At 40.0% G+C, this 17315-nt stretch overlaps 1 protein-coding gene and 8 non-coding genes across 9 annotated transcripts in view; 1 reads left to right on the top strand and 8 right to left on the bottom strand.

Annotated features, from left to right (window-relative positions):
• The window catches only part of LOC145657973 (uncharacterized), a 150785-nt gene that overhangs the window by 21753 nt on the left and 111717 nt on the right, over nucleotides 1-17315 (top strand). The window lies entirely within an intron of this gene.
• trnaf-gaa (transfer RNA phenylalanine (anticodon GAA)) lies at nucleotides 244-316 on the bottom strand. The gene has a single exon. It is a non-coding gene; the product is annotated as a tRNA-Phe (tRNA).
• Nucleotides 2604-2676, bottom strand: trnaf-gaa (transfer RNA phenylalanine (anticodon GAA)). The gene has a single exon. It is a non-coding gene; the product is annotated as a tRNA-Phe (tRNA).
• On the bottom strand, nucleotides 5076-5148 carry trnaf-gaa (transfer RNA phenylalanine (anticodon GAA)). The gene has a single exon. It is a non-coding gene; the product is annotated as a tRNA-Phe (tRNA).
• On the bottom strand, nucleotides 7268-7340 carry trnaf-gaa (transfer RNA phenylalanine (anticodon GAA)). The gene has a single exon. It is a non-coding gene; the product is annotated as a tRNA-Phe (tRNA).
• Nucleotides 9755-9827, bottom strand: trnaf-gaa (transfer RNA phenylalanine (anticodon GAA)). The gene has a single exon. It is a non-coding gene; the product is annotated as a tRNA-Phe (tRNA).
• Nucleotides 12219-12291, bottom strand: trnaf-gaa (transfer RNA phenylalanine (anticodon GAA)). The gene has a single exon. It is a non-coding gene; the product is annotated as a tRNA-Phe (tRNA).
• On the bottom strand, nucleotides 14450-14522 carry trnaf-gaa (transfer RNA phenylalanine (anticodon GAA)). Its single transcript has one exon. It is a non-coding gene; the product is annotated as a tRNA-Phe (tRNA).
• Nucleotides 16649-16721, bottom strand: trnaf-gaa (transfer RNA phenylalanine (anticodon GAA)). Its single transcript has one exon. It is a non-coding gene; the product is annotated as a tRNA-Phe (tRNA).

Raw genomic sequence — 17315 nt, 5'->3', positions numbered from 1 at the left:
TTTAAATAGGGTCACTGAATTCAAATTCTTTAGTGCTATTACGCCATGAAAACTTCCGATAGTATAAAAACAGCAACGTCGCAATCATTTTTTAGTAAAAGAAGGTAAAGGTTTATGAAGTACACTTCCGATTGCATAAAAACAGCAACGTCGCAATCATTTTTTAGTAAAAGAACGTAAAGGTTTATGAAGTACACATAAAAAAAAGCACACCATCGGAAGAGGAAATCAGCACCGCACAGTTGCCGAAACCCGGGATTGAACCAGGGACCTTTAGATCTTCAGTCTAACGCTCTCCCAGCTGAGCTATTTCGGCTAGACCGCATGTGCATTTGCCTCCTTACGATGAAAATGCTACCAATAAATGTAATCCCATTTACAATATTGCATACACACAGAACACAATGACTTTACCACTGTGAAATCCATGGACCACTCGGCAGGACCTCACGGCGCAGTCATGCCTTGAGGTGCACAGGGCGAAACTACACCTGTAGTGAGTAATTACAGCTAACAAGCAACTAACAACTAGGTTCAGATAATTAGCCTTGAATTTTACAGAATCTAAGGCTAAAGTAAGTAAACTCAGAACCTACCTTAACCAAGCAGAGAATAATCCAACGAGAAAAACCAAAGCACACAGGTCACAGGAAACAAGTTTGAACTTGTGTGAAAGAAGGGCTTGTGTGGGTGTGTGTGTGGGTGTGTGTGTGTGTGTGTCCCATATTGCTTGTTTAATGTTGGGGTATTCAAATGGAAATTGAGAACTTATGCTTTTAACATGGGAAGTTAAACACACTGCCTTCACAAAAGAAAATAACTCTCCCATACCATCACGCCATTGGAGAGTGTTGGTGACTGCCTAATGCCCATCATCAGTGTGGAGTGTTCCACAACGTTGAGCCTAGTTAGTCCTCATCAGTCATATTTTGAGCTTGTAATACATGTTGAATTGGCATTGGTGGTCCGGCATGAGGGTGTAAACACACCAAACTGACATCAATTTTGAGGGTGAAAACACACCAAAATCAACAGCTCATTCCTCATCACCTGTAGAAAGGAAACTGGTTGACTGCAATGTCAGGTTCATTCGCAAGTTTGTAGGGTTTCCTAAATGTAAAATAATGCTCCTGAGGCTTTAACCCTTATAATCACCTGCTTTGGGTAGGAGAAGCTGCTATAATTTAACAGATACTCTAGATTGAAAGCACTTTCTAAGTCACCAGCAGAATGTCTTTTATGAATCAAAACATGTTAACTGCATTTATGTTGAGTGTCAGTGTCAGGCAGGGAAGGAGGCAGGGAGCATGCAGGAAGGAAGCAGTATTTACAGCTGCATTGATAGGTGCATGCAGTCATAGAAGAGTCTTAATAGAGTCTCATGCACCCCAGAAATGGGATAGGCCTTATTCACTCTGAAAACTACACTTGCCCTCTTGTGGACTTAACATAAGTTCACAAATGAATCTATTCATTTGAATGTTTCTGGGCTGGATAAGAGGAAACTTTTAATAGGAAGTCAAAATAATTTTGATGGCAGTGAACAGTTCTAGCTTAGTGCTCAAATAATTGGGATTGACCACAATAGACATATTGTATATATTATATAATATAATATGTTGTATAGTAGAGGTGAAAATAGCTTTGGAAATTGGTTAATAAAATAAATAAACTTTCGTTTGTGAACCTATCTTGAGATTCTAAATGTGACTCTTTGAATGTGACTCCAATAAAAATACTTTCATTCTTCTTGGCTCAAGTGGTAGAGCGCTTGCTTAACATGCGACAGTTAGTGGCATGGATGTCTACCTTCTCCAGTGTGTCTTAGCAGCATTGATACACTCTTCGGATGAGTGTGTTGCTCACTGTTGTTAGAATACAATATTTTGGAAGGTGTTTTCACATTATGCAATGAGAGAGGTAGTGGGATCATTGTCCGCATTCTCCAGTACGTCTCTTCTGCAGTGTTACACGTTAAGGATAAGTATGATGCTCAATGTCTTTAGAATTCAAAATCTCCAGTGCATCTCTTCTGCAGTGGTACACATTAAGGATAAGTATGTTGGTTGCTGTATTTAGTGTACAATGTTTTGTTTTTTTGCCATTATGCGATGCCTCTTGGTAGAGTGTGATTTTCAAGAACTTTAGGAAGCAAATGACAACTTTACATCACCTGTTTTGGTAGAACAAAGCCCGTCCATGAGCCAAAGCTAGCTGAAGTAGGCCCCATTCCATGAAAACATAGGAGTGGTGTGAAACAGGATTCCTATAATATTGTACCAAGCATACATGCAAGTTGACGCCGACCCTTCCCTTGTCCAGCTTACAACTAATGAGCTACATTTCAAAAGCGTTTGTGCAGAAGCCACTCTTCAAGCGCCTCTATGTGCAGTGATGAAACATATGATAAGATATTGCAAGTTTCAGGAAATTTTAAATAGGGTCACTGAATTCAAAGTCTTTAGTGCTATTACGCCATGAAAACTTCCGATAGCATAAAAACAGCAACGTCGCAATCATTTTTTAGTAAAAGAACGTAAAGGTTTATGAAGTACACATAAAAAAAAGCACACCATCGGAAGAGGAAATCAGTACCGCACAGTTGCCGAAACCCGGGATTGAACCAGGGACCTTTAGATCTTCTGTCTAACGCTCTCCCAGCTGAGCTATTTCTGCCAGACCGCATGTGCATTTGCCTCCTTACGATGAAAATGCTACCAATAAATGTAATCCCATTTACAATATTGCATACACACAGAACACAATGACTTTACCACTGTGAAATCCATGGACCAATCGGCAGGACCTCACGGCGCAGTCATGCCGAGAGGTGCACAGGGCGAAACTACACCTGTAGTGAGTAATTACAGCTAACAAGCAACTAACAACTAGGTTCAGATAATTAGCCTTGAATTTTACAGAATCTAAGGCAAAAGTAAGTAAACTCAGAACCTACCTTAACCAGGCAGAGAATAATCCAACGAGAAAAACCAAAGCACACAGGGCACAGGAAACAAGTTTGAACTTGTGTGAAAGAAGGGCTTGTGTGTGTGTGTGTGTGTGTGTGTGTGTGTGTGTGTGTGTGTGTGTGTGTGTGTGTGTGTGTGTGTGTGTGTGTGTCCCATATTGCTTGTTTAATGTTGGGGTATTCAAATGGAAAATGAGAACTTATGCTTTTAACATGGGAAGTTAAACACACTGCCTGCAGAAAATAAAATAACTCTCCCATACCATCATGCCATTGGAGAGTGTTGGTGACTGCCTAATGCCCATCATCAGTGTGGAGTGTTCCACAACGTTGAGCCTAGTTAGTCCTCATCAGTCATATTTTGAGCTTGTAATACATGTTGAATTGGCATTGGTGGTCCGGCATGAGGGTGTAAACACACCAAACTGACATCAATTTTGAGGGTGAAAACACACCAAAATCAACAGCTCATTCCTCATCACCTGTACAAAGGAAACTGGTTGACTGCAATGTCAGGTTCATTCGCAAGTTTGTAGGGTTTCCTAAATGTAAAATAATGCTCCTGAGGCTTTAACCCTTATAATCACCTGCTTTGGGTAGGAGAAGCTGCTATAATTTAACAGATACTCTAGATTGAAAGCACTTTCTAAATCACCAGCAGAATGTCTTTTATGAATCAAAACATGTTAACTGCATTTATGTTGAGTGTCAGTGTCAGGCAGGGAAGGAGGCAGGGAGCATGCAGGAAGGAAGCAGTATTTACAGCTGCATTGATAGGTGCATGCAGTCATAGAAGAGTCTTAATAGAGTCTCATGCACCCCAGAAATGGGATAGGCCTTATTCACTCTGAAAACTACACTTGCCCTCTTGTGGACTTAACATAAGTTCACAAATGAATCTATTCATTTGAATGTTTCTGGGCTGGATAAGAGGAAACTTTTAATAGGAAGTCAAAATAATTTTGATGGCAGTGAACAGTTCTAGCTTAGTGCTCAAATAATTGGGATTGACCACAATAGACATATTGTATATATTATATAATATCAAATATTGTATAGTAGAGGTGAAAATAGCTTTGGAAATTGGTTAATAAAATAAATAAACTTTCGTTTGTGAACCTATCTTGAGATTCTAAATGTGACTCTTTGAATGTGACTCCAATAAAACCTCTTTCATTCTTCTTGGCTCAAGTGGTAGAGCGCTTGCTTAACATGCGACAGTTAGTGGCATGGATGTCTACCTTCTCCAGTGTGTCTTAGCAGCATTGATACACTCTTCGGATGAGTGTGTTGCTCACTGTTGTTAGAATACAATATTTTGGAAGGTGTTTTCACATTATGCAATGAGAGAGGTAGTGGGATCATTGTCCGCATTCTCCAGTACGTCTCTTCTGCAGTGTTACACGTTAAGGATAAGTATGATGCTCAATGTCTTTAGAATTCAAAATCTACAGTGCATCTCTTCTGCAGTGGTACACATTAAGGATAAGTATGTTGGTTGCTGTATTTAGTGTACAATGTTTTGTTTTTTTGCCATTATGCGATGCCTCTTGGTAGAGTGTGATTTTCAAGAACTTTAGGAAGCAAATGACTTCTTTACATCACCTGTTTAGGTAGAACAAAGCCTGTCCATGAGCCAAAGCTAGCTGAAGTAGGCCCCATTCCATGAAAACATAGGAGTGGTGTGAAACAGGATTCCTATAATATTGTACCAAGCATACATGCAAGTTGACGCCGACCCTTCCCTTGTCCAGCTTACAACTAATGAGCTACATTTCAAAAGCGTTTGTGCAGAAGCCACTCTTCAAGCGCCTCTATGTGCAGTGATGAAACATATGATAAGATATTGCAAGTTTCAGGAAATTTTAAATAGGGTCACTGAATTCAAAGTCTTTAGTGCTATTACGCCATGAATACTTCCGATAGCATAAAAACAGCAACGTCGCAATCATTTTTTAGTAAAAGAAGGTAAAGGTTTATGAAGTACACTTCCGATTGCATAAAAACAGCAACGTCGCAATCATTTTTTAGTAAAAGAACGTAAAGGTTTATGAAGTACACATAAAAAAAAGCACACCATCGGAAGAGGAAATCAGCACCGCACAGTTGCCGAAACCCAGGATTGAACCAGGGACCTTTAGATCTTCAGTCTAACGCTCTCCCAGCTGAGCTATTTCGGCTAGACCTCATCTGCATTTGCCTCCAAGCAGAGAATAATCCAACGAGAAAAACCAAAGCACACAGGGCACAGGAAACAAGTTTGAACTTGTGTGAAAGAAGGGCTTCTGTGTGTGTGTGTGTGTGTGTGTGTGTGTGTGTGTGTGTGTGTGTGTGTGTGTGTGTGTCCCATATTGCTGTTTAATGTTGGGGTATTCAAATGGAAATTGAGAACTTATGCTTTTAACATGGGAAGTTAAACACACTGCCTGCACAAAAGAAAATAACTCTCCCATACCATCACGCCATTGGAGAGTGTTGGTGACTGCCTAATGCCCATCATCAGTGTGGAGTGTTCCACAACGTTGAGCCTAGTTAGTCCTCATCAGTCATATTTTGAGCTTGTAATACATGTTGAATTGGCATTGGTGGTCCGGCATGAGGGTGTAAACACACCAAACTGACATCAATTTTGAGGGTGAAAACACACCAAAATCAACAGCTCATTCCTCATCACCTGTACAAAGGAAACTGGTTGACTGCAATGTCAGGTTCATTCGCAAGTTTGTAGGGTTTCCTAAATGTAAAATAATGCTCCTGAGGCTTTAACCCTTATAATCACCTGCTTTGGGTAGGAGAAGCTGCTATAATTTAACAGATACTCTAGATTGAAAGCACTTTCTAAATCACCAGCAGAATGTCTTTTATGAATCAAAACATGTTAACTGCATTTATGTTGAGTGTCAGTGTCAGGCAGGGAAGGAGGCAGGGAGCATGAAGGAAGGAAGCAGTATTTACAGCTGCATTGATAGGTGCATGCAGTCATAGAAGAGTCTTAATAGAGTCTCATGCACCCCAGAAATGGGATAGGCCTTATTCACTCTGAAAACTACACTTGCCCTCTTGTGGACTTAACATAAGTTCACAAATGAATCTATTCATTTGAATGTTTCTGGGCTGGATAAGAGGAAACTTTTAATAGGAAGTCAAAATAATTTTGATGGCAGTGAACAGTTCTAGCTTAGTGCTCAAATAATTGGGATTGACCACAATAGACATATTGTATATATTATATAATATCATATGTTGTATAGCAGAGGTGAAAATAGCTTTGGAAATTGGTTAATAAAATAAATAAACTTTCGTTTGTGAACCTATCTTGAGATTCTAAATGTGACTCTTTGAATGTGACTCCAATAAAACCTCTTTCATTCTTCTTGGCTCAAGTGGTAGAGCGCTTGCTTAACATGCGACAGTTAGTGGCATGGATGTCTGCCTTCTCCAGTGTGTCTTAGCAGCATTGATACACTCTTCGGATGAGTGTGTTGCTCACTGTTGTTAGAATACAATATTTTGGAAGGTGTTTTCACATTATGCAATGAGAGAGGTAGTGGGATCATTGTCCGCATTCTCCAGTACGTCTCTTCTGCAGTGTTACACGTTAAGGATAAGTATGATGCTCAATGTCTTTAGAATTCAAAATCTACAGTGCATCTCTTCTGCAGTGGTACACATTAAGGATAAGTATGTTGGTTGCTGTATTTAGTGTACAATGTTTTGGTTTTTTGCCATTATGCGATGCCTCTTGGTAGAGTGTGATTTTCAAGAACTTTAGGAAGCAAATGACTTCTTTACATCACCTGTTTAGGTAGAACAAAGCCTGTCCATGAGCCAAAGCTAGCTGAAGTAGGCCCCATTCCATGAAAACATAGGAGTGGTGTGAAACAGGATTCCTATAATATTGTACCAAGCATACATGCAAGTTGACGCCGACCCTTCCCTTGTCCAGCTTACAACTAATGAGCTACATTTCAAAAGCGTTTGTGCAGAAGCCACTCTTCAAGCGCCTCTATGTGCAGTGATGAAACATATGATAAGATATTGCAAGTTTCAGGAAATTTTAAATAGGGTCACTGAATTCAAAGTCTTTAGTGCTATTACGCCATGAATACTTCCGATAGCATAAAAACAGCAACGTCGCAATCATTTTTTAGTAAAAGAAGGTAAAGGTTTATGAAGTACACTTCCGATTGCATAAAAACAGCAACGTCGCAATCATTTTTTAGTAAAAGAACGTAAAGGTTTATGAAGTACACATAAAAAAAAGCACACCATCGGAAGAGGAAATCAGTACCGCACAGTTGCCGAAACCCGGGATTGAACCAGGGACCTTTAGATCTTCAGTCTAACGCTCTCCCAGCTGAGCTATTTCGGCTAGACCGCATGTGCATTTGCCTCCTTACGATGAAAATGCTACCAATAAATGTAATCCCATTTACAATATTGCATACACACAGAACAAAATGACTTTACCACTGTGAAATCCATGGACCACTCGGCAGGACCTCACGGCGCAGTCATGCCTTGAGGTGCACAGGGCGAAACTACACCTGTAGTGAGTAATTACAGCTAACAAGCAACTAACAACTAGGTTCAGATAATTAGCCTTGAATTTTACAGAATCTAAGGCAAAAGTAAGTAAACTCAGAACCTACCTTAACCAGGCAGAGAATAATCCAACGAGAAAACCCAAAGCACACAGGGCACAGGAAACAAGTTTGAACTTGTGTGAAAGAAGGGCTTGTGTGGGTGTGTGTGTGTGTGTGTGTGTGTGTGTGTGTGTGTGTGTGTGTGTGTGTGTGTGTGTGTGTGTGTGTGTGTGTGTGTGTGTGTGTCCCATATTGCTGTTTAATGTTGGGGTATTCAAATGGAAATTGAGAACTTATGCTTTTAACATGGGAAGTTAAACACACTGCCTGCACAAAAGAAAATAACTCTCCCATACCATCACGCCATTGGAGAGTATTGGTGACTGCCTAATGCCCATCATCAGTGTGGAGTGTTCCACAACGTTGAGCCTAGTTAGTCCTCATCAGTCATATTTTGAGCTTGTAATACATGTTGAATTGGCATTGGTGGTCCGGCATGAGGGTGTAAACACACCAAACTGACATCAATTTTGAGGGTGAAAACACACCAAAATCAACAGCTCATTCCTCATCACCTGTACAAAGGAAACTGGTTGACTGCAATGTCAGGTTAATTCGCAAGTTTGTAGGGTTTCCTAAATGTAAAATAATGCTCCTGAGGCTTTAACCCTTATAATCACCTGCTTTGGGTAGGAGAAGCTGCTATAATTTAACAGATACTCTAGATTGAAAGCACTTTCTAAATCACCAGCAGAATGTCTTTTATGAATCAAAACATGTTAACTGCATTTATGTTGAGTGTCAGTGTCAGGCAGGGAAGGAGGCAGGGAGCATGCAGGAAGGAAGCAGTATTTACAGCTGCATTGATAGGTGAATGCAGTCATAGAAGAGTCTTAATAGAGTCTCATGCACCCCAGAAATGGGATAGGCCTTATTCACTCTGAAAACTACACTTGCCCTCTTGTGGACTTAACATAAGTTCACAAATGAATCTATTCATTTGAATGTTTCTGGGCTGGATAAGAGGAAACTTTTAATAGGAAGTCAAAATAATTTTGATGGCAGTGAACAGTTCTAGCTTAGTGCTCAAATAATTGGGATTGACCACAATAGACATATTGTATATATTATATAATATCAAATGTTGTATAGCAGAGGTGAAAATAGCTTTGGAAATTGGTTAATAAAATAAATAAACTTTCGTTTGTGAACCTATCTTGAGATTCTAAATGTGACTCTTTGAATGTGACTCCAATAAAACCTCTTTCATTCTTCTTGGCTCAAGTGGTAGAGCGCTTGCTTAACATGCGACAGTTAGTGGCATGGATGTCTGCCTTCTCCAGTGTGTCTTAGCAGCATTGATACACTCTTCGGATGAGTGTGTTGCTCACTGTTGTTAGAATACAATATTTTGGAAGGTGTTTTCACATTATGCAATGAGAGAGGTAGTGGGATCATTGTCCGCATTCTCCAGTACGTCTCTTCTGCAGTGTTACACGTTAAGGATAAGTATGATGCTCAATGTCTTTAGAATTCAAAATCTACAGTGCATCTCTTCTGCAGTGGTACACATTAAGGATAAGTATGTTGGTTGCTGTATTTAGTGTACAATGTTTTGTTTTTTTGCCATTATGCGATGCCTCTTGGTAGAGTGTGATTTTCAAGAACTTTAGGAAGCAAATTACTTCTTTACATCACCTGTTTAGGTAGAACAAAGCCTGTCCATGAGCCAAAGCTAGCTGAAGTAGGCCCCATTCCATGAAAACATAGGAGTGGTGAGAAACAGGATTCCTATAATATTGTACCAAGCATACATGCAAGTTGACGCCGACCCTTCCCTTGTCCAGCTTACAACTAATGAGCTACATTTCAAAAGCGTTTGTGCAGAAGCCACTCTTCAAGCGCCTCTATGTGCAGTGATGAAACATATGATAAGATATTGCAAGTTTCAGGAAATTTTAAATAGGGTCACTGAATTCAAAGTCTTTAGTGCTATTACGCCATGAATACTTCCGATAGCATAAAAACAGCAACGTCGCAATCATTTTTTAGTAAAAGAAGGTAAAGGTTTATGAAGTACACTTCCGATTGCATAAAAACAGCAACGTCGCAATCATTTTTTAGTAAAAGAACGTAAAGGTTTATGAAGTACACATAAAAAAAAGCACACCATCGGAAGAGGAAATCAGTACCGCACAGTTGCCGAAACCCGGGATTGAACCAGGGACCTTTAGATCTTCAGTCTAACGCTCTCCCAGCTGAGCTATTTCAGCTAGACCGCATGTGCATTTGCCTCCTTACGATGAAAATGCTACCAATAAATGTAATCCCATTTACAATATTGCATACACACAGAACACAATGACTTTACCACTGTGAAATCCATGGACCACTCGGCAGGACCTCACGGCACAGTCATGCCTTGAGGTGCACAGGGCGAAACTACACCTGTAGTGAGTAATTACAGCTAACAAGCAACTAACAACTAGGTTCAGATAATTAGCCTTGAATTTTACAGAATCTAAGGCAAAAGTAAGTAAACTCAGAACCTACCTTAACCAGGCAGAGAATAATCCAACGAGAAAACCCAAAGCACACAGGGCAAAGGAAACAAGTTTGATCTTGTGTGAAAGAAGGGCTTGTGTGGGTGTGTGTGTGTGTGTGTGTGTGTGTGTGTGTGTGTGTGTGTGTGTGTGTGTGTGTGTGTGTCCCATATTGCTTGTTTAATGTTGGGGTATTCAAATGGAAAATGAGAACTTATGCTTTTAACATGGGAAGTTAAACACACTGCCTGCACAAAAGAAAATAACTCTCCCATACCATCACGCCATTGGAGAGTGTTGGTGACTGCCTAATGCCCATCATCAGTGTGGAGTGTTCCACAACGTTGAGCCTAGTTAGTCCTCATCAGTCATATTTTGAGCTTGTAATACATGTTGAATTGGCATTGGTGGTCCGGCATGAGGGTGTAAACACACCAAACTGACATCAATTTTGAGGGTGAAAACACACCAAAATCAACAGCTCATTCCTCATCACCTGTACAAAGGAAACTGGTTGACTGCAATGTCAGGTTCATTCGCAAGTTTGTAGGGTTTCCTAAATGTAAAATAATGCTCCTGAGGCTTTAACCCTTATAATCACCTGCTTTGGGTAGGAGAAGCTGCTATAATTTAACAGATACTCTAGATTGAAAGCACTTTCTAAGTCACCAGCAGAATGTCTTTTATGAATCAAAACATGTTAACTGCATTTATGTTGAGTGTCAGTGTCAGGCAGGGAAGGAGGCAGGGAGCATGCAGGAAGGAAGCAGTATTTACAGCTGCATTGATAGGTGCATGCAGTCATAGAAGAGTCTTAATAGAGTCTCATGCACCCCAGAAATGGGATAGGCCTTATTCACTCTGAAAACTACACTTGCCCTCTTGTGGACTTAACATAAGTTCACAAATGAATCTATTCATTTGAATGTTTCTGGGCTGGATAAGAGGAAACTTTTAATAGGAAGTCAAAATAATTTTGATGGCAGTGAACAGTTCTAGCTTAGTGCTCAAATAATTGGGATTGACCACAATAGACATATTGTATATATTGTATAATATCATATGTTGTATAGTAGAGGTGAAAATAGCTTTGGAAATTGGTTAATAAAATAAATAAACTTTCGTTTGTGAACCTATCTTGAGATTCTAAATGTGACTCTTTGAATGTGACTCCAATAAAAATACTTTCATTCTTCTTGGCTCAAGTGGTAGAGCGCTTGCTTAACATGCGACAGTTAGTGGCATGGATGTCTACCTTCTCCAGTGTGTCTTAGCAGCATTGATACACTCTTCGGATGAGTGTGTTGCTCACTGTTGTTAGAATACAATATTTTGGAAGGTGTTTTCACATTATGCAATGAGAGAGGTAGTGGGATCATTGTCCGCATTCTCCAGTACGTCTCTTCTGCAGTGTTACACGTTAAGGATAAGTATGATGCTCAATGTCTTTAGAATTCAAAATCTCCAGTGCCTCTCTTCTGCAGTGGTACACATTAAGGATAAGTATGTTGGTTGCTGTATTTAGTGTACAATGTTTTGTTTTTTTGCCATTATGCGATGCCTCTTGGTAGAGTGTGATTTTCAAGAACTTTAGGAAGCAAATGACTTCTTTACATCACCTGTTTTGGTAGAACAAAGCCCATCCATGAGCCAAAGCTAGCTGAAGTAGGCCCCATTGCATGAAAACATAGGAGTGGTGTGAAACAGGATTCCTATAATATTGTACCAAGCATACATGCAAGTTGACGCCGACCCTTCCCTTGTCCAGCTTACAACTAATGAGCTACATTTCAAAAGCGTTTGTGCAGAAGCCACTCTTCAAGCGCCTCTATGTGCAGTGATGAAACATATGATAAGATATTGCAAGTTTCAGGAAATTTTAAATAGGGTCACTGAATACAAAGTCTTTAGTGCTATTACGCCATGAAAACTTCTGATAGCATAAAAACAGCAACGTCGCAATCATTTTTTAGTAAAAGAAGGTAAAGGTTTATGAAGTGCACTTCCGATTGCATAAAAACAGCAACGTCGTAATCATTTTTTAGTAAAAGAACGTAAAGGTTTATGAAGTACACATAAAAAAAAGCACACCATCGGAAGAGGAAATCAGTACCGCACAGTTGCCGAAACCCGGGATTGAACCAGGGACCTTTAGATCTTCAGTCTAACGCTCTCCCAGCTGAGCTATTTCAGCTAGAAAGCATGTGCATTTGCCTCCAAGCAGACAATAATCCAACGAGAAAAACCAAAGCACACAGGGCACAGGAAACATGCTTGAACTTGTGTGAAAGAAGGGCTTGTGTGTGTGTGTGTGTGTGTGTGTGTGTGTGTGTGTGTGTGTGTGTGTGTGTGTGTGTGTGTGTGTGTGTGTGTGTGTGTGTGTGTGTGTGTGTGTGTCCCATATTGCTTGTTTAATGTTGGGGTATTCAAATGGAAAATGAGAACTTATGCTTTTAACATGGGAAGTTAAACACACTGCCTGCAGAAAATAAAATAACTCTCCCATACCATCACGCCATTGGAGAGTGTTGGTGACTGCCTAATGCCCATCATCAGTGTGGAGTGTTCCACAACGTTGAGCCTAGTTAGTCCTCATCAGTCATATTTTGAGCTTGTAATACATGTTGAATTGGCATTGGTGGTCCGGCATGAGGGTGTAAACACACCAAACTGACATCAATTTTGAGGGTGAAAACACACCAAAATCAACAGCTCATTCCTCATCACCTGCACAAAGGAAACTGGTTGACTGCAATGTCAGGTTAATTCGCAAGTTTGTAGGGTTTCCTAAATGTAAAATAATGCTCCTGAGGCTTTAACCCTTATAATCACCTGCTTTGGGTAGGAGAAGCTGCTATAATTTAACAGATACTCTAGATTGAAAGCACTTTCTAAATCACCAGCAGAATGTCTTTTATGAATCAAAACATGTTAACTGCATTTATGTTGAGTGTCAGTGTCAGGCAGGGAAGGAGGCAGGGAGCATGCAGGAAGGAAGCAGTATTTACAGCTGCATTGATAGGTGCATGCAGTCATAGAAGAGTCTTAATAGAGTCTCATGCACCCCAGAAATGGGATAGGCCTTATTCACTCTGAAAACTACACTTGCCCTCTTGTGGACTTAACATAAGTTCACAAATGAATCTATTCATTTGAATGTTTCTGGGCTGGATAAGAGGAAACTTTTAATAGGAAGTCAAAATAATTTTGATGGCAGTGAACAGTTCTAGCTTAGTGCTCAAATAATTGGGATTGACCACAATAGACATATTGTATATATTATATAATATCAAATATTGTATAGTAGAGGTGAAAATAGCTTTGGAAATTGGTTAATAAAATAAATAAACTTTCGTTTGTGAACCTATCTTGAGATTCTAAATGTGACTCTTTGAATGTGACTCCAATAAAACCTCTTTCATTCTTCTTGGCTCAAGTGGTAGAGCGCTTGCTTAACATGCGACAGTTAGTGGCATGGATGTCTACCTTCTCCAGTGTGTCTTAGCAGCATTGATACACTCTTCGGATGAGTGTGTTGCTCACTGTTGTTAGAATACAATATTTTGGAAGGTGTTTTCACATTATGCAATGAGAGAGGTAGTGGGATCATTGTCCGCATTCTCCAGTACGTCTCTTCTGCAGTGTTACACGTTAAGGATAAGTATGATGCTCAATGTCTTTAGAATTCAAAATCTCCAGTGCCTCTCTTCTGCAGTGGTACACATTAAGGATAAGTATGTTGGTTGCTGTATTTAGTGTACAATGTTTTGTTTTTTTGCCATTATGCGATGCCTCTTGGTAGAGTGTGATTTTCAAGAACTTTAGGAAGCAAATGACTTCTTTACATCACCTGTTTTGGTAGAACAAAGCCCATCCATGAGCCAAAGCTAGCTGAAGTAGGCCCCATTGCATGAAAACATAGGAGTGGTGTGAAACAGGATTCCTATAATATTGTACCAAGCATACATGCAAGTTGACGCCGACCCTTCCCTTGTCCAGCTTACAACTAATGAGCTACATTTCAAAAGCGTTTGTGCAGAAGCCACTCTTCAAGCGCCTCTATGTGCAGTGATGAAACATATGATAAGATATTGCAAGTTTCAGGAAATTTTAAATAGGGTCACTGAATACAAAGTCTTTAGTGCTATTACGCCATGAAAACTTCTGATAGCATAAAAACAGCAACGTCGCAATCATTTTTTAGTAAAAGAAGGTAAAGGTTTATGAAGTGCACTTCCGATTGCATAAAAACAGCAACGTCGCAATCATTTTTTAGTAAAAGAACGTAAAGGTTTATGAAGTACACATAAAAAAAAGCACACCATCGGAAGAGGAAATCAGTACCGCACAGTTGCCGAAACCCGGGATTGAACCAGGGACCTTTAGATCTTCAGTCTAACGCTCTCCCAGCTGAGCTATTTCAGCTAGAAAGCATGTGCATTTGCCTCCAAGCAGACAATAATCCAACGAGAAAAACCAAAGCACACAGGGCACAGGAAACATGCTTGAACTTGTGTGAAAGAAGGGCTTGTGTGTGTGTGTGTGTGTGTGTGTGTGTGTGTGTGTGTGTGTGTGTGTGTGTGTGTGTGTGTGTGTCCCATATTGCTTGTTTAATGTTGGGGTATTCAAATGGAAAATGAGAACTTATGCTTTTAACATGGGAAGTTAAACACACTGCCTGCAGAAAATAAAATAACTCTCCCATACCATCACGCCATTGGAGAGTGTTGGTGACTGCCTAATGCCCATCATCAGTGTGGAGTGTTCCACAACGTTGAGCCTAGTTAGTCCTCATCAGTCATATTTTGAGCTTGTAATACATGTTGAATTGGCATTGGTGGTCCGGCATGAGGGTGTAAACACACCAAACTGACATCAATTTTGAGGGTGAAAACACACCAAAATCAACAGCTCATTCCTCATCACCTGCACAAAGGAAACTGGTTGACTGCAATGTCAGGTTAATTCGCAAGTTTGTAGGGTTTCCTAAATGTAAAATAATGCTCCTGAGGCTTTAACCCTTATAATCACCTGCTTTGGGTAGGAGAAGCTGCTATAATTTAACAGATACTCTAGATTGAAAGCACTTTCTAAATCACCAGCAGAATGTCTTTTATGAATCAAAACATGTTAACTGCATTTATGTTGAGTGTCAGTGTCAGGCAGGGAAGGAGGCAGGGAGCATGCAGGAAGGAAGCAGTATTTACAGCTGCATTGATAGGTGCATGCAGTCATAGAAGAGTCTTAATAGAGTCTCATGCACCCCAGAAATGGGATAGGCCTTATTCACTCTGAAAACTACACTTGCCCTCTTGTGGACTTAACATAAGTTCACAAATGAATCTATTCATTTGAATGTTTCTGGGCTGGATAAGAGGAAACTTTTAATAGGAAGTCAAAATAATTTTGATGGCAGTGAACAGTTCTAGCTTAGTGCTCAAATAATTGGGATTGACCACAATAGACATATTGTATATATTATATAATATCAAATATTGTATAGTAGAGGTGAAAATAGCTTTGGAAATTGGTTAATAAAATAAATAAACTTTCGTTTGTGAACCTATCTTGAGATTCTAAATGTGACTCTTTGAATGTGACTCCAATAAAACCTCTTTCATTCTTCTTGGCTCAAGTGGTAGAGCGCTTGCTTAACATGCGACAGTTAGTGGCATGGATGTCTACCTTCTCCAGTGTGTCTTAGCAGCATTGATACACTCTTCGGATGAGTGTGTTGCTCACTGTTGTTAGAATACAATATTTTGGAAGGTGTTTTCACATTATGCAATGAGAGAGGTAGTGGGATCATTGTCCGCATTCTCCAGTACGTCTCTTCTGCAGTGTTACACGTTAAGGATAAGTATGATGCTCAATGTCTTTAGAATTCAAAATCTACAGTGCATCTCTTCTGCAGTGGTACACATTAAGGATAAGTATGTTGGTTGCTGTATTTAGTGTACAATGTTTTGTTTTTTTGCCATTATGCGATGCCTCTTGGTAGAGTGTGATTTTCAAGAACTTTAGGAAGCAAATGACTTCTTTACATCACCTGTTTAGGTAGAACAAAGCCTGTCCATGAGCCAAAGCTAGCTGAAGTAGGCCCCATTCCATGAAAACATAGGAGTGCTGTGAAACAGGATTCCTATAATATTGTACCAAGCATACATGCAAGTTGACGCCGACCCTTCCCTTGTCCAGCTTACAACTAATGAGCTACATTTCAAAAGCGTTTGTGCAGAAGCCACTCTTCAAGCGCCTCTATGTGCAGTGATGAAACATATGATAAGATATTGCAAGTTTCAGGAAATTTTAAATAGGGTCACTGAATACAAAGTCTTTAGTGCTATTACGCCATGAAAACTTCTGATAGCATAAAAACAGCAACGTCGCAATCATTTTTTAGTAAAAGAAGGTAAAGGTTTATGAAGTACACTTCCGATTGCATAAAAACAGCAACGTCGCAATCATTTTTTAGTAAAAGAACGTAAAGGTTTATGAAGTACACATAAAAAAAAGCACACCATCGGAAGAGGAAATCAGTACCGCACAGTTGCCGAAACCCGGGATTGAACCAGGGACCTTTAGATCTTCAGTCTAACGCTCTCCCAGCTGAGCTATTTCGGCTAGACCGCATGTGCATTTGCCTCCTTACGATGAAAATGCTACCAATAAATGTAATCCCATTTACAATATTGCATACACACAGAACAAAATGACTTTACCACTGTGAAATCCATGGACCACTCGGCAGGACCTCACGGCGCAGTCATGCCTTGAGGTGCACAGGGCGAAACTACACCTGTAGTGAGTAATTACAGCTAACAAGCAACTAACAACTAGGTTCAGATAATTAGCCTTGAATTTTACAGAATCTAAGGCAAAAGTAAGTAAACTCAGAACCTACCTTAACCAGGCAGAGAATAATCCAACGAGAAAACCCAAAGCACACAGGGCACAGGAAACAAGTTTGAACTTGTGTGAAAGAAGGGCTTGTGTGGGTGTGTGTGTGTGTGTGTGTGTGTGTGTGTGTGTGTGTGTGTGTGTGTGTGTGTGTGTGTGTGTGTGTGTGTGTGTGTGTGTGTGTCCCATATTGCTGTTTAATGTTGGGGTATTCAAATGGAAATTGAGAACTTATGCTTTTAACATGGGAAGTTAAACACACTGCCTGCACAAAAGAAAATAACTCTCCCATACCATCACGCCATTGGAGAGTATTGG

The sequence above is a fragment of the Electrophorus electricus genome, chromosome 5 (assembly GCF_041902795.1).
Source record: "Electrophorus electricus isolate QZ-2024a chromosome 5, ASM4190279v1, whole genome shotgun sequence".
Classification (NCBI taxonomy): domain Eukaryota; kingdom Metazoa; phylum Chordata; class Actinopteri; order Gymnotiformes; family Gymnotidae; genus Electrophorus; species Electrophorus electricus.
This window is presented reverse-complemented; position numbering and strand designations above follow the sequence as displayed.